Below are 18,476 nucleotides of genomic sequence, written 5' to 3'. Positions count from 1 at the left end.
ACTCTATCCCTCTGTACGATCTCTGGCCGGAGGAGCAAAAGAGTTAACATGATGTAGCAATTCGTGAAACTGATTCGTCATACTGCTCATGTATCCTAGAACTTCGTCTCTCATGTTAGTAAATTCTCCTCTGATGGCGTCTTGTTCTGACATCAAAGCTTCAATGGCGGTGTTATAATCAGTTCCGGGCATATGATGTCGGAGGTCAGGTATGGCTGATTCTTCGGTCGGAACAGGCTGAGGAGGAGGGTCAATATCATGATAGTCGGATGGTGTCTGAGGGTCAGATTCAGCATGAGAGATCTGGTCAACATAATTCTCATAGTCATTACAAATCTCATAATCCTGGATGGATTCAGTGGATCCAGCAGGAGTTGGGGTTTCATTCAGGTTATAGAGCTAGTTCCTTTGGTTATGAACACTAGTCCTAGGATCGGGCATGGTGAATAGGCAGAGAACCTGGTTATCAATAATAAGCTCAAACTCATCAGACCCTAGGTTTGCTATAAACATAGTGTTGAAGAGGAAAGGTATACTCATAGTAGTAATGCCACAAAAAGGGCTAAGGTCAAGCGTAGGCTGACGTAATCCAATGGCATTACCTATCATAGTTATTAAACCGCCTATTCTAATGGGTGCTCGCTCATCCTGGATAAGGTGGTCCAAATTAGCTAACATAAAAGTGGCACCGTTTACTGGACGGTTCTGGGAAGCACAAAATATGATGAAAAGTTCGTCACGTGAAACTGAAGTACTGTTTGGCTTCTCCCCAAATAAAGTGTGGGTCAGGATCTTATGGAAATAGCGAAAAGCCGGATTATGTATGTTTCCAGAGAGAAACTCATGTTCTTCGGGCTCATCATTTCCAGTCAGCTTACCCCAAAAGTGTTCAAGCTCTCTATATTCAAAAAGTTCTTCCTGGCTTACAGTGAATGTATCAAAGGAGGTAGGGAAACCCAAAAGGTTGGTGAAGTCTCTAATATTAAATTGGTACTCCATATTGAACATTCTGAACTGGATAAATCCTCTGCTAATTCCTTTTCCATGGCTGGGTAGATAGATTAATGAGCTAAGGAATTCTAGTGTGAGTCTCCGGTAGGTGGTGAAATGTCTCAGGATAGGGGAGGTCTCCCATCCTATCTGATTCAGCAAATACAGGACACTCTGTCTCAGTCCAAGGGCAGTCATAGCCCAATCATCAGCATATAAACTAGGTAGCATCTCTCTAGCGGCTAGTTCTTCAAACTTTTGTTTCTGAGCCATTCCTCTGAACTTGATACCCATACGATCAATATGTCCCATCTGGTTAGTGTTAGCTAGAGAAAAGAAAACATGAGTTTAAGTCAGGATTTGGCCAAATGCCGAAGGAAGAGAAAATTATTATTATTATTATTATTATTATTATTTTTTTTGAATAAATCAAGAATGAATATTAAACAGAAATTAAAAGAATAATTAAGAAAGAAATAGGGAAATGATAATAATAGAATAATAAAATAACAAATTAATTTGTGGGTTGTCTCCCACTAAGCGCTTTGTTTAAATGTCGCAAGCTCGACAAAGAAATTGTTAAATATAATCTATAGGTCCTGGGGGCGTTTCGTCTAAGTGTAGGATTTGCGAATCCTCGTTGGTTTCCGCATAGTGATAGTGTTTCAGACGTTGCCCGTTTACGGTGAACGGTTCTGTAGATTGTCCTTTTATTTCTACCGCTCCACTGGGAAAGACTTTAGTGATATGAAAAGGCCCTGACCATCTGGATCGTAGTTTTCCCGGGAATAACTTTAGTCTAGAGTTAAATAAAAGTACTGCGTCGCCTTGCTTGAAGATTTTCCTTGATATACGCTTGTCATGCCATTATTTTGTTCTTTCTTTATAGATTCTGGCATTTTCATAGGCGTCTCTTCTGAGTTCCTCTAATTCGTTTATGTCAAGGATTCTCTTTTCACCGGCGGCTTTATAATTCAAATTTAAATTTCTAATAGCCCAATAGGCTTTATGTTCTAATTCTACCGGGAGGTGACAGGATTTTCCATAAATGAGCTTAAATGGGGTCGTCCCTATGGGGGTTTTATAAGCAGTTCGGTATGCCCACAAAGCTTCTGGTAATTTCAATGACCAATCTTTCCTTGAAGTGGCTACCGTTTTTTCTAGTATTTGCTTGATTTCTCTGTTAGATACTTCCACTTGTCCACTGGTTTGAGGGTGGTAAGGTGTCGCTATCCTATGTCTCACTCCATACTTAAGTAGTAGTTTTTCGAGTACCTTGGATATAAAGTGTGATCCACCATCACTGACTACTATTCTTGGGATGCCAAATCTCGGAAATATTATATTTTTAAAGAGTCTAGTTACTACTCGGGTGTCATTTGTTGGAGAAGCTATAACTTCGATCCACTTTGATACGTAGTCAACTGCCACGAGTATGTATTTGTTACCGAAAGAGGATGGAAAAGGTCCCATGAAGTCTATCCCCCACACGTCAAAAATCTCTACTTCCAAAATACCTTTTTGCGGCATCTCGTCACGTCTAGATATGTTTCCCGTGCGTTGACATCTGTCACACTCCTTAATAGCCGCATGTACGTCCTTCCATATAGTTGGCCAATAAAAGCCAGCTTGTAGGATTTTAGAGCAGGTCTTGGATGTACTTGTGTGTCCACCATAAGGAGCGGAGTGGCAGTGTTGGATTATATTTTCTACCTCTTCTTCGGGTATACATCGACGGAAAATACCATCGGGGCCTCTTTTGAAAAGTAAGGGATCATCCCAGTAATAGTGTTTTATGTCGTGGAAGAATCGTTTCTTCTGCTGGTAAGATAAAGTAGGTGGAACTATTCCGGCAGCTAAATAATTGACTAGATCAGCGTACCATGGTGTGACAGATATAGCTAAGGTGGTTTCTACTTGCATGTCGGAGTTGTTCTCTTCCAAAGTAGCTATAAGTTTGTCATACGAGAAATCATCATTAATTGATGTTCTTTCCGGTTCAAGGTTCTCAAGTCTAGAGAGGTGGTCTGCTACTACGTTTTCAGTTCCTTTCTTGTCCTTGATTTCTAAGTCGAATTCTTGTAGCAACAAGATCCATCTTAGGAGTCTAGGTTTAGCATCTTTTTTTGTTAGAAGGTACCTGATAGCAGCGTGATCAGTGTAGACTATTATTTTGGCTCCTACCAAGTAAGAACGAAATTTATCTAGCGCAAATACCACTGCTAGGAGTTCTTTCTCGGTAGTGGCGTAATTCATTTGCGCTTCATCCAGGGTTCTGCTAGCGTAATATATAACGTGAAGCTTTTTATCCTTTCTTTGTCCTAAAACAGCACCTACAGCATAATCACTGGCATCGCACATTATTTCGAATGGTTCATTCCAGTCTGGTGTCTGCATTATGGGTGCTGAGATCAATGCTTGTTTAAGAGTTTGAAATGCTTTTAAACAGTTATCGTCGAATATGAATTCGGCATCTTTCATCAACAGTCCGGTTAAGGGTTTAGTTATCTTAGAGAAGTCTTTGATGAATCGTCGGTAAAAACCGGCGTGTCCTAAAAAGCTTCGTATTTCCCTCACGGTTCTTGGGAGTTGAAGATTTTTGATTACCTCTATTTTGGCTTTGTCTACTTCAATTCCTCTGTTCGAGATGATGTGTCCTAAAACAATTCCTTCTTGTACCATAAAGTGGCACTTTTCCCAATTAAGTACTAAGTTTACTTTTACACATCGCTCAAGAACTCTTTCCAGGTTTTCAAGGCATTCTTCGAAACTTTGTCCGTATACAGAAAAGTCATCCATAAATACTTCCATGATGTTTTCGAGAAAGTCGGCGAAAATTGCCATCATGCATCTTTGAAAGGTCGCAGGGGCATTACACAAACCAAACGGCATTCGTCTATAAGCGAAGGTACCAAAAGGGCATGTGAACGTTGTCCTTTCTTGGTCATCAGGGTGAATTGGTATTTGAAAGAAGCCTGAATAACCGTCTAGATAACAGAAATGTGAATGTTTTGCTAATCGTTCTAACATTTGGTCAATGAATGGTAAAGGGAAATGATCTTTTCGGGTTGCTTTGTTTAGTTTCCTATAATCAATGCACATTCGCCATCCCGATTCGATTCGTTTAGTTATAGTTTCTCCTTTTTCGTTTTCAATAACGGTTATGCCTCCTTTCTTTGGTACAACGTGTACAGGACTGACCCATTTGCTATCAGATATAGGATATATAATACCCGCTTCCAATAACTTGGTTATTTCTTCCTTTACAACCTCACTTAGGATCGGATTTAGTCTTCTCTGGTGTTTCCTAGAGGTTTTACAGTCTTCTTCTAACATGATGCGGTGCATACAAATAGAAGGGCTTATTCCTTTAAGATCGGTGATGTGGTATCCTAGTGCGGTTGGATATTTCCTTAAGATATGTAAGAGTTTTTCTGTTTCGAGTCTTCCTAGATCTGCATTAACTATCACAGGTCGTTCAAGTTCTAAGTCTAGGAATTCATATCTCAGATTTTTGGGAAGTGTTTTCAAATCAGGGGTTGGTTTGTTAAGACATTGCGTAGGGTCCGGTGTTATTGCTAAGCATTGGTTAGATTTGTCCTCTAAAAGATAGTCTGATGATTTGTCTTCTCCTAACTCTGCTTCTTTTATGCATTCATCGATGATATCCATGAAGTAACATGTATCTTCTATTGCAGGTGCTTTCAAGAATTGGGAAAGAATGAATTCAATTTTCTCTTCACCTACTTCGAAGGTGAGTCGTCCTCGTTTTACGTCTATGATTGCACCGACAGTTGCTAAGAATGGTCTTCCTAGTATAATAGGTGTAGTATCATCTTCTCTAATGTCCATAATTGTGAAGTCAGTGGGAATGTAAAACTGACCTATGCGTACGGGAACGTTTTCAAGGATTCCTACAGGATATTTGATGGAACGATCTGCTAGTTGCACGGACATTTTGGTCGGTCTTAATTCTCCCATTTCCAGTTTCTTACATATGGATAAAGGCATAACGCTAATTCCGGCTCCTAAATCGCATAAGGCTTTGTCAATGACAAATTTTCCTATGTGACAGGGTATAGAGAAACTACCCGGATCCTTGAGTTTAGGAGGCGTGTTTTGGATTATAGCGCTACATTCGGCAGGGAGTGTAACGGTTTCGCTATCCTCAAGTTTCCTCTTATTAGAAAGAATTTCTTTTAAGAATTTAGCATATGAGGGCATCTGCGTAATAGCTTCGGTAAACGGAATTGTAACGTTTAATTGTTTAAGGAGATCAACAAATTTTCTAAATTGGCCCGCATCTTTGGTTTTAACAAGCCTTTGAGGGTAAGGTATAGGTGGTTTGTAAGGTGGTGGAGGTACATAAGGTTCCTTCTTTTCTAGGGTTTCCTTATTACTCTCTTCCTTTTCCTTAGGTTCACTTTCCTCAGTTGATTTCTTAGGGTTTTGGTTTTCTATCCTTGGATCAGACGGTCCTTCCACTTCCGTTCCGCTTCTTAATATAATTGCATGAGCTTGGCTTCTCGGATTAGGTTGGGGCTGTCCAGGGAATGTACCAGTTGGTGCAGCAGTAGGTGCTTGTTGTTGAGCTACTTGAGATATTTGTGTTTCCAGCATTTTGTTATGGGTAGCCAAGGCATCTACTTTGCTTGCTAGTTGTTTAAGTTGTTCGCCAGTATGTATGTTCTGGTTTAAGAAATCTTTATTGGTTTGTTGTTGAGAAGCTATAAAGTTTTCCATCATGATTTCCAAGTTGGATTTTCTAGGGGTATTATTGTTAGGCATGGATGGATTCGGTTTCTGATATCCCGGTGGTATAGATGGGGCTTGATTTGGAGACTGTCCAGGTGCGTATAAAGCATTATTACTCTTATATGAAAAGTTTGGATGGTTCTTCCAATTTGGGTTATAGGTATTCGAATAGGGGCTTCCTTGAGCATAGTTTACTTGCTCTGCTTGGATTCCAGTCAAGAGTTGACATTCCGCAGGAGTGTGGCCTTGGATTCCACAGACCTCGCAATTCTGAGTTATAGCAACCACGACGGCTGGAGGTGATACGTTTAAACTTTCAATTTTCTGGACCAAAGCATCCACTTTTGCATTGACGTGATCAAGGTTACTTATCTCGTACATGCCAGTTTTCGGTTGAGGTTTTTCCACCGTTGTTCGTTCGGTTCCCCACTGATAGTGGTTTTGGGCCATGCTCTCGATAAGCTGGTAAGCATCAGCATAAGGTTTGTTCATTAGTGCACCACCTGCAACGGCGTCTATTGTTAACCTTGTGTTGTATAAGAGACCATTATAAAATGTGTGAATTACTAACCAGTCTTCCAAACCATGGTGTGGGCAAAGTCTCATCATGTCTTTGTATCTTTCCCATGCTTCGAAAAGAGACTCGTTGTCTTTCTGTTTAAATCCGTTTATCTGGGCTCTTAACATAGCTGTTTTGCTTGGCGGAAAATATCGGGCAAGAAAAACTTTCTTCAACTCGTTCCAGGTGGTGACTGAGTTGGAAGGAAGAGATTGAAGCCATCTTCTAGCGCTATCTCTTAAGGAGAAAGGAAAAAGATGAAGTCGAATTGCCTCTGAAGTGACGCCATTAGCTTTAACAGTATCAGCGTATTGAACAAATACGGATAAATGAAGGTTTGGATCTTCGGTAAGATTTCCAGAGAATTGGTTCTGTTGCACAGCCTGCAACAGCGAAGGTTTAAGTTCGAAGTTGTTTGCTTCGATTGCGGGTGGAGCAATACTTGAATGTGGTTCATCTTACGATGGAGCGGCGTAATCTCTAAGAGCACGAGCTGGTTCTGCCATCTCGGGTATCGAAGGAAAAAGGTTTTTGATATCAGGAAGTTCGATAGGAGGGAGATTGTTTTCAGCACGATATTCCCGAATTCGTCGTAAGACTCGGAGATATAGTTCGATATCGTTGATTCGTAGATAGAGCGGTTCGCCTTGTGAGCGAGTGCGTGGCATACAAATCAACGAAAGAAAGAATAGAAGAAAAAGAAACCTTAGTCTCTACAGCGTAACGGAAGAGTTACGATATCGATTAAATAAAAGTCCCCGGCAACGGCGCCAAAAACTTGGTCGCTCGACTGCGTGAGTCGAGAATGGGATACAAACTGCAAGTGCACAGTTCTATCGCGTAGTTTTAAAAGATATCGATCCCACAGGGACTTATGAATCGATATACCGTTATCTAAGGTTACTACGTAAATCTAAGGTGAAAAATGTTTGATTGTTTGGGGAAAAACTAAAGGCTAAAATAAGATCTAGATTAAATATTAATAAAACGGATATCGGTATGTAGTTCGTCAAAACTAGGGAATCAAGTCTTTGTCGGTTTCTTGGTTTTAAAGTAAATCGTTTCAGTTAACTTTATTGGTTAAAGGTTTTATCTCAAACTCTCGCTCTGTTGAATAAACCATGATTTTATATTAATGTAGCTGTCACTTATAATTAAGTCAAAAACCATATTTTGAAAGCAATAAAGTTGCAGAAACTCTTTTTAAGAAAACACTGACCGTTTTAAACACCCTTATCTCAAACTCTCGCTCTGTTGACTTAGGTTATACAATTAAATCCAAATGCTTAACTCTCGTCCTCACATTCAATCTTTAAAAATACTTTTTGGAAAAGGTCAGAATTTAATTAACTCTAAAACTTGCTCTCGCCCTGATCTAGAATTAATGCCTAACTTACACTGTCCAGTTAAAACCTCAAACTCTCGCTCTATTGATTTTAACTTCTTTATGTCCTTTACTTTTTGTAAAAAATCTTGTTATTAAACCTGTAAGTTGAGACCGTAAAAAGATTGATTTTAATTTTAAGTTTAAATAGACCGACTCAATCTTGATCCCTTATTCTGCTTACTTTACATACCGATACCTAGGCGAATTAGCCAGAGATGCTAAATAAACAAGCATACATATCATGCATAAACAGACTCATTCCAGGCAGATAATATAGATAAATAATAAAACAAAATATTAAATAATGATTAAAGAACCTGAATGCGTAATACAATAGTCTTGAATACTCCACCACAAGCCGGTAGGATTTGTTCTTCGATTCTTCAATTAAACAATAAATTAAACCAAGGAAATAAAACTAGAATCTAACGTAAGGTTAGATCCGATAAAAAGTTGCACAATAGTTTCCGGTGTAGAAACTATTATGCGAAAAATATCTAAATGCTAAAAGGGGAAAGGTAAATCGCAAGGGAAAAAGAATGTAGAACTTGCAAAAGAAATAAATAAAATAAACGATGTTAAGTTGCTAGAAAAGAAAAAATAAGCAAAAGCGTGAAAAGAAAATTGGCAAAGCTTCGGCAATATGAGCGTGGAAAAACCGAGGAACCCTTTTAGGTTTTAGAGATAGCTATTTATATTGGTGCTGGTAACTGCTTTCCGTTTCTCAAGTTCTTCAACGTGGCTAAATGCACGGCGTGGATATAGGACACAAACTCCTCAACGTCTCTTCTTCAAGTCTTCTGAGGGCGTTACTTGCGCCAAAAAAATAGTGGAACGGTGTGACGCTCGTCACACCATGTGTGACGTCCGTCACAAGGCTGCTTTGCGTGACGCTCGTCACGCACCCTGTGACGTCCGTCACAGGCACAGCATTGGTGACTTGTGCGCTTTGGGCTGGGCTTTGGCATTTGGTTCCTTTTCTCTCCTTTTTGCACCTCCTTTTCTTCCATTTTCACTTGTTCTTCAAAATAGACTACCTGAGACAAATAGGAAGAAAATACCACGTAATATCTCATAAAATGCAGTAAACCGAAATAAATAGTCATAGAATTTAATGGAATTAAGTCCTAAAATATGATATAATTTCGTGTTATCATGTGTATTCCGGATGTTACCGAACTTAAGAAGAGTATACTCGAGGAAGGACATCGTAGTGGCCTGAGTATTCATCCTGGGGCTACGAAGATGTATCATGATTTGAAAAAGTTATTTTGGTGGCCGGGAATGAAAAGAGAAATTGCGAGTTTTGTTTATTCTTGTTTGACTTGTCAGAAGTCAAAGATTGAGCATCAGAAGCCGTCTGGGCTAATGCAACCGTTGACTATTCCAGAGTGGAAGTGGGATAATGTCAGCATGGATTTTGTTTCTGGTTTACCGAGGACAATTAAGAATTTTGAAGCTATTTGGGTGATTGTTGACAGATTGACAAAATCGGCTCATTTCATTCCGATCAGAATGGATTATCCGTTAGAGAGATTAGCTGAGTTGTATATTGAGAAAATTGTAAGTTTGCATGGTATTCCGTCGAGTATTGTTTCGGATAGAGATCCTAGATTTACATCGAAGTTCTGGGAAGGTTTGCAGAGGGCTTTGGGAACTAAGCTGAGATTGAGTTCTGCATATCATCCGCAGACTGATGGTCAGACTGAGAGGACGATTCAGTCGCTGGAGGATCTTTTGAGGGCTTGTGTTTTGGAAAAGGGAGGTGCTTGGGATTGTTATTTACCTTTGATTGAGTTTACCTACAACAATAGTTTTCATTCGAGCATTGGTATGGCACCGTTTGAAGCTTTGTATGGTAGGAGATGTCGGACACCTTTATGTTGGTATGAGTCCGGTGAGAGTGCTGTGGTTGGACCGGAGATTGTTCAACAAACTACGGAAAAGATTAAGATGACTCAGGAGAAGATGAGGATTGCTCAGAGTCGTCAGAAGAGTTATCACGACAAGAGGAGGAAGTCACTTGAGTTTCAAGAGGGAGATCATGTGTTTCTTCGTGTTACTCCGATAACTGGGGTTGGTCGAGCTTTGAAGTCGAAGAAGTTGACACCTCGATTTATTGGTCCTTATCAGATTTTGGAGAGGATAGGGGAGGTAGCCTATCGTATCGCTTTACCGCCGTCACTTGCGAATTTGCATGAGGTTTTTCATGTATCTCAGTTGAGGAGGTACATTCCTGATCCGTCGCATGTAGTCCAAGTAGATGATGTACAGGTGAGAGATAACCTGACTGTTGAAACATCACCTATGAGGATCGAGGATCGAGAGTTGAAGCAGTTGCGGGGTAAAGAGATTGCTTTGGTAAAGGTAGCCTGGGGAGGACCAGCAGGTGGCAATGTGACTTGGGAACTTGAGAGTCAGATGAAGGAGTCTTATCCAGAGTTATTCGCTCGAGGTATGTTTTCGAGGACGAAAACTCTTTTAGTGGGGGAGAGTTGTAACACCCCGATAAAATATGATAATTATTTAAATTAAGTTAATAGTATATTTATTAATTTAATTAAATAATTGGATTATTATTGGAATATTATTTGGAAATTATTATTATTGGAATAATAAAGTTGGAATATATATAAAGAGTTCCATTTGGTAAAAAGGGTTTTTTCACGTGAAAACCAGAGAAGCGACAGAAAGTGAGAAAAGGGCAAAGAGGAAGAGCAAGAGAACGAGGGTTGAAGAAGGGGAAAAGCTTGAAGCTAAAGGATTGCCGGATTAACTCAGGTAAGGGGGGTTTATCGTCGTTTAATGGGTATTATGGGTTAACATGTAATGGGTAGTAATAAGCCATTGATTTGACCCTAATTTGGATGATGAATGCTGAAAAATTGAGATGAATAAGTTATGTTAAACCTGTAATTGAATCTGTATTTGGGTGAGTCGTGATTTTCCAAACGTGTAGCTTTTTACGGAATCGGAATCGGAGGTCCGGAAGTCCTCCAACGGCGAGAAATGCGGAGAATTCTGCATTCTGCTTCGTGTTAGCGCAGGAACAGCTTTCTGTCTTGCGTTAACCGGTTAACCCAGGGTGTTAACCGGTTAACACTGTTATGAATTGTGAAAATATTGCTGTCTGTCTTGCGTTAACCGGTTAACCCAGGGTGTTAACCGGTTAACACTGTTGTGATTTATGAAAATTTGCTGTTCTGTTTGCGTTAACCGGTTAACCCAGGGTGTTAACCGGTTAACACTGTTGAAACGTGCCAGGAAGCGTGTTCTGTGTTGCGTTAACCGGTTAACCCAGGGCGTTAACCGGTTAACACTGTTTGAAAAGTAGAAAAACTGATATTTTAAATATTGTGAACAATTGATGATTGGCCTATATTGGTGTATGATATAGGAGGGATCAATTTCCCGTTGTTTTGAGCAGTGTAGGTATTAGTAGAGTGTGCTAATACTGTGATTGATTATGTGGCATGACATAATATGATTCTGTGATAAATTGTATTGATGATGTATGATGGTGTGCATAATGTTGTGAATATATCTATTATGTATGCTATTGTGAATGGACTGTTTATGGCTTAGAGTGTGAGCATATGTCCATTGTGGATTGTTGATGGTTGCATGCTAGGTGATTTAGTGTGCATAATATGGCCTTTATGGTGGTAGCTAATTCCCATGGTGAGGAATTAGTGAGTGAATTATTGTGGACTGTTGTTGATGTTTGCATGCTAGGTGATTTAGCGTGCATAGCATAGCCCTTGGGGTGGTAGCTAATTCCCATGGTGAGGAATTAGTGATGTGAGTCACTAGGTCTCAAATGAGTGGGACTAGTGAGCTTGGTAGCCGTATCTGGATTTGATCGGTGAGGTTGAACTATATGTTCACGAATAGTCGGTACCGCATGCATGGAGTCTCATTGCATAATATATGTATGGCGTATAATATGAATGGATGTATTCCAATATTATACGTGTGTTTTGTGTTGGGTTGAGTATGATTATGATTTTGAGTTGATGTTGCCGTTGCTGAATATGTGATATGGTTAGGGTGATGAAATATGTTAATTTACTTAGCATTACATGATATTTTATAATGCTTATTATATCGATTGAGGAACTCACCCTTACAACTATGTTTCAGGTAACGAGCAGTGATTGAGTAGAAGCTAGTGCTTGGAGTCTAGTGTAGTTCCTTAGTGGGTCATGCTCTGGTAGATGTAACATCGGGACAGAATGTTTTACTTTGTTTCATTTTGGTTGTTGAACAACTTTACATGTAATGTGTTACATGGGTTGCATGATTGATTAGATCTCTATCCGCTGCGAATTATGCAATGTTTTATTTTGATTAATAATTGAGCATGACAAGTTATTATGGTGAATGGTGTGAAGTGTCAAGTGTGACACCCTTAAATTGCATATCTACTCTGATTTATATTTTGTTGAATTAATTAATGTTTGGGGTATTTTAGAAGGGTGTTACATATACCATCTCAACAGTCTCAACTAACTAGTCAGGATGAATCTGGTGAATTTGATCCACAATGGTCAGATGACGTCAACCTAGAAGCAGAAGCAGAAGTGGACGTCTTTGATGAAGAAGAAGAGGAGACCGAGATACAGGTTGATCACATGCTGAACAACGATGATGAAGATGATGATCAACTACCATCAATACCTCCTAGTCATGTCTACAATCCTCCTCAACATATGACAAATATGGATCTGCACGATGATGAAACATCCAACAATGTTTTCTATAATCCGTATCCGAGATCAGAAGGCGAATTAAAGGTGGGAGACATGTTTCCTACCAAAGAAGAATGTGTTCTGGCTATCAAAATATTCCACATGAACAACTCGGCTGACTTTACCGTGAAACGCACTGATTCTAGAAGGTATGTTATCGAATGTCGTAACATGCTTTGTAAGTTTCGTTTGGCTGCGTCTTACAAGAATAAAAACGACTCTTGGGAGATCGCTTCAATAGACCCACCTCACAGTTGCATTGCAACTAACGTTGAACAAGATCACCGTAAACTAAGCGCATCGTTGATATGTCAAGACATTCTGCCGTTGGTTAATAAAGACCCATCCGTGATGGTGAGTATAATTATATCCCATATCAGAACAACATATAATTATACTCCATCTTACAAGAAAGCCTGGATTGCGAGGACAAAGGCTGTTGGACAAGTTTTCGGCAACTGGGAGGATTCATACAAGGAATTGCCACGGTTTTTATGGGCACTAAAAACATATGTCCCAAGAACTATGGCAATTATGGAGACATTGCCAACGATGATGTCAGACGGAACCTGTGCTACTGGTAATAGAATCTTTCACCGTCTCTTTTGGGCATTTGACCCGTGCATCAAAGGTTTCGCATTCTGCAAACCTATTATTCAAATTGATGGCACTTGGTTATACGAAAAATACAAGGGTACTTTGATCATGGAGGTTGCACAAGACGACAACAACAATGTCTTTTCCATTGCCTTTGCTCTTGTTGAAGGTGAAACGGCTGGTAGATGGGGTTTCTTTCTTCGATATCTCAGAACGCATGTGGCTCCACAAGCCAATCTCTATTTGATTTCTGATAGACATGATGCCATTGAGAGTGCCTACAACAACCATGACAACGGATGGCATGATCCTCCTTCTACCCATGTCTACTGTATCAGACACATTGCACAAAACTTCATGCGTGCTATAAAAGATAAAAATCTTCGCAAGAAGGTGGTGAATGTTGGGTATGCTCTAACTCAGCCGTCATTTCAATATTATGGATAATATAATTAGACTGTCTAATGAAGACGCAGGGAGATGGCTAAATAACATACCAGTAGAGTAGTGGGTAAGGGCATTTGGCAGAGGTTGTCGATGGGGCCATATGACAACAAACATTGTGGAATGCATGAACGGGGTATTCAAAGGAATTCAAAATCTGCTGATAACCGCCTTGGTAAGATCAACCTATTATAGGTTGGCTTCTACGTTCGCAACCAGAGGTGAAAGATGGATTACGGTGTTAATGTCCGGGCAAGTATTCAGTGAGTGTTGCATGAAGGTCATGAAAGAGGAGAGCATCAAAGCTAGCACACACGCTGTAACAGTATTTGACCGTCATAGGCAAAATTTCAGCGTCCAGGAAACAATGGACCACAATGAGGGGAGACCAAATTTAGCCTACGCTGTTAGACTAAACAGAAGTTGGTGCGATTGTGGAAAATTTTAGGCCTTCCGCATACCTTGCTCCCATGTCATTGCAGCATGCGCTTCTACTCGTTAAGATGCTTACAACCATTTATTTGATGTGTACAAGGCCAACACCATCATGAATGTATATAATCAAAGCTTCTCAGTACTACCAATGGAGGATTACTGGCCTCCATATGAAGGTGATATTGTTTGGCACAATGACGAGATGCGTAGAAAGAAAAAAGGAAGGCCAAACAGCACACGTCTCAGAACAGAGATGGATTCCACAGATAAAATGATAAGATTATTGTAGTATCTGTCGTCAACCAGGACACAACAAGAACAACTGTCCCAATCGAGGAGCATCATCTAGGTCTTAAGCTTTTTGTAACATTGTATTTCTGTAACCTTCAATCATTATATATCATTAAGTTTTTGTTACAACGAGGTTCACAGCAAACATCAGTACAAAATAAGCTATCTGAAAACAGAAATATTTCTAACTGATTACAACAATCAAATTGATGTCGTCTCGACCGAACATCATTTCCCTAGCATCCTTATCAGTCTTCATTCGCACCCAACCAAAGATACTGTCAAGTCTCTCAATATTTCTAATTTTTTTCCCCTTCTGGTATTTGTCTCTCGCATAAATCACCTTTCCGTATCGGCGACGAACACCAAACATGATTGCCAAATGATTATATGAGATGTGGAACAATTACTCACACAACGCATCTATTTATAACACAAAAATTGCATTTTTATGAGGAGTCTCCAATTGAATTGGCGCCTCCATTCAATTTTTAAAAGGAGTCTCCAATTCAATTGACGGCTCCTCCTAAAAGTGGGGTAGTTTGGGATTTTTTTTGAAACCAGGAGTATTTTGGGAATTTCCTTGAAAAAGTGGATTATTTTTGTAAAAAATCCAAAAAATTGATCGAACCTTCAATCAATTATGTAAAAGAAAAATCATTTTTTACCTAAATATTCAAAATATAGATGATATGTTAATAAAAAATAAAATTGATGCTAATAACGAATAATGTTGTTTTGGATTAAAATGTTATTTTGAACAAAAATAGAGTTTAGAGTATTCTAACTATAAAACGAGTAATATAGGTTTAGAGTATTCAAGCAGACAAGAATATAGTGTAAATGAAATGTTATTGGTTGTTTTTGAAAAATGTCATTAAAATGGAATGTCATTCTTATACCTTTGAGTCTGAAATTTTACCTTTACATTAGATATTGGTGATACAAAATGCTTACAAAAATGGCTTTAAAAATTCTAAAATAATTTTTTATTAAAAAAATATAAGGGTTATGTTTACCTTTACAAACGGTACATTTATAAAATCGTCGTTGACAATTTGGGAACAGACTATCAAGAGGAAATCAATGGATAGAAGAGAGACTTTTTTACCACAATGTCCCATTTTTGAAATAATATTTCTCCTATATCCCATTTTGAAAATAATTTCCTAGAATGCCCCATTTATTGTTTGGACTCGCCCGATCAAAGGACGAAGATGTGAAGCATTCTACGTGACGTGTAGGCTCGGTCAATGGTTGGCCGAGTTGATGAAGAGGATTTTTTTTTTATTTTTTTTATTTTAAATACAATATTATAATTTAATTATATTATTAGGATTATTATTAAATACTTTTCTAATTATTTTTATATTTAATAAAAAATATTTTTTTAAAATAATAATATTTTTGTAAATTAAAAAATTGTTTTAATAATAAAACTATAAATATTATAATGAGACATATAATTAATTGCAATAAGTAATAATAATTTTTTTGATATACATGGAAGAAATACATTTTATTTATAGTGACCGCCTGTTCCACATCTTGTGCCAACTTTTTTGCGTTTTCCCTTGCCTAAGTCTTCTTGTCTTTGTCTTGAGGGAGACAAATATGAGTCGGAAGATAGATCTTGATGTTGATCTTGTTGTTGACTTTGATGTTATTGTGATGTGTTTGGAGGCATATCCATACCGTCGAGCTCTTGAATGGAAAAAGTAGGCATATTCAGTAGATGCTCATCGGTGAGGTCAAAGTCGGGTAGTGAAAGTGTTGGTTGTGTGAAGGTGTTGAGTTGGGTGTGTTGGATAGGAGGATAGTAGACATCATCAGGGTTGTATGTATGAGTGGGTTGTGCGAATGTGGTGTTAAATGTTTGGGGTTGAGAATGGGGGTTTGAGTTATCGAAGTTGGGTTGAGGAATTAAAGTGTATTGTATGGGTGGGCGTAAGTTGGTTTGTTGTTGATATTGTTAGTTGTAAAAATAGTTTGTTTGAGGGAACGTAGTGTGGGGATTATGGTGTTGGGTTGAGGTGGAATGGATTGTGTGTTGTTGGGTGGTCTGGGTGTGTTGGTAAGTTTGTTGAGCTGATGATGATGGTTGGGCCACAAATTAGGATGTGTATGTGGGGGGGAATGTCTTGATGTAAGGGTGATGTTGTTTGTTAGGTTGAAGAAGATACACGTTGACGGGGATCAGTCAAAAGTTGTGTCAGAGCAACGTGCGTAAAAGGAATTAACAAAAACCAATTCATGTATTCTCTACCCGACTTAGACTCACCAAGTACCGAGTTACCTTGTAACACCAAATGCCTTCTCCTTTTCCATTCTTTGAGCTCTTCTTTGTTTAAATCTTGTCAATGTTTATCCCAAGCTTGGACCATAGTCATATTATGGTGTTCACTTAGACATCTTGGCTGAGACATGATATGTTGTTCGAATCCAAATTGGAGTTTGACCCGATCCGTCTGATGCATCTCAACGATAAAGAAACATACTATATATGTCATTGCACTCCAGACTCGACTGTCACTATAATCAGGCACTGGATATTATATGTACGACCTCCATATAAACTCTTAAAAGTAATATAATTATTAGAATATAAAAAAGAAATTTAGATAAATTGAATATTATAATTGAAGGAGAATTGTCATCCAAGGCGCAACGGAATTTAAAAATTTCTCCATTTAGTGATCCTTACGAATGGGCATGATCAATAATATAATCGTTACCTCTTGTGGCGATTCAAACCTTTGGTGCAGATCCCTTGTAACGATCAAAACCTTGGATACAAATCCACGGAGCGATCACGAACGTTGAACGATGACAACGTCTCTACTCAGTCCACACGAACGGGTTCCTTCAATCGCAGTGCTAGCTGTTATGAATGAAGGCTTTGAGTGAGAGAAAGAGAGATACGAAATTCCAACTCTTCAGTTGTGTTGTAATCCCATGTTATAATGCTTCTACCCAAGGGTTCTATTTATAGAACCACTTGTGTGGGCTTCAAGCTAAAAAGCCCACTTAAGTGCATTTTGCCCATATCTCATAATATGCCAAAATCACTTAAGTATTTGGTACCTTACCATATTTCGTATTCTACTTAAGGGCACCATACATTACGGTATTCCTTAATTGCTCTATCTCTCATCAATCCGTCCTTTGTGTGTAACCCAGTAGGTTTTCGCGAAGTTGGCAATTATATTAAATCACGCATTTAACATAATAAACAGTGAGCGGTATCTAGCAACACATCACTGCTACCCAAGACACGAAAATGTCATGTGATCTGACAAAACCTCATGTGATAATAATTATGTGTATAATTACCCATTTTCCTTTATGTCTATATTGAACACAAGGTATAGACTGTGTCATCCTTGTCCAGTTCAATATTGGGCCCATAGACATTTATCCTGTTACGCAGGATGGCCAAATTCCATCTAGGACACTCATGTCCCTCATCATGCTTTGTGGAGTACCCATCAACTGTCTTTATGGTTATCCAGTTACGGACAACGTTGAATCAGCAATAAAGCACTCGACTCTACATCTAGGATCCATAGTGGTTTCAGGTCAAAGAGTGGTATACACTATTATCACCATGAGAATAACTTATGACACTTTGCATAACTTTCTATATAGTATTCTCATAGCGGGTCAATCCGGTATAAATATTACTCTTAATATTCATACCTATGTTTAAGACTTGATAACTCTTTATCCATGATCCATGAGATGTGATCATTAGTCTACAAACATAATAGTCTTAATGCTTTAATGTTATCCCACTTCACACTAAAGCTCGACTACAGATACTTTAAGAATAGTGTCCTTATGTTTAATGTGTTCTCATGATTAAGTCACACTTAATACATTAAACGGACTATCTATTCTAGGGACTTTATTGATCAACCATAATAAAGAAAAATGCCTTTTATTATTAATAAATAATTCGATACAAGTACCAAAAGTATTGACCTCTAGGGCTTACACCAACAATAATTAACCATACTTACATCATTTTCTTCCATGTGTTCAATTGCAACACGGTACCCACGTAGATGATGACAAAGATTATTTTCGTAATGCATACCTCGTTTGCATCACCTTGTATTGGAAAAAAATATTAACGCGTTGTATTATTAATTTTGAGAAAAAAAACTGCATTCAATGAAAATCAGTATCTTAATGCATACAAATGTGTTGGAACCTCGTTAGTAACTGGGACAAACAAGGGTATGCGTGTGAATGCCTAGACACT

At 38.6% G+C, this 18,476-nt stretch overlaps 1 pseudogene; it reads left to right on the top strand.

Moving 5' to 3' along the window:
- The first annotated feature begins 6,325 nt into the window (after positions 1-6,325).
- LOC127133874 (uncharacterized) lies at positions 6,326-6,425 on the top strand (annotated as a pseudogene).
- The last annotated feature ends 12,051 nt before the right edge of the window (positions 6,426-18,476 follow it).

The sequence above is a fragment of the Lathyrus oleraceus genome, chromosome 3 (assembly GCF_024323335.1).
Source record: "Lathyrus oleraceus cultivar Zhongwan6 chromosome 3, CAAS_Psat_ZW6_1.0, whole genome shotgun sequence".
NCBI classification, from domain to species: Eukaryota; Viridiplantae; Streptophyta; class Magnoliopsida; order Fabales; family Fabaceae; genus Lathyrus; species Lathyrus oleraceus.
Note: the sequence above shows the minus strand (reverse complement) of the source record. Positions and strands in the feature narration are given on the sequence as shown.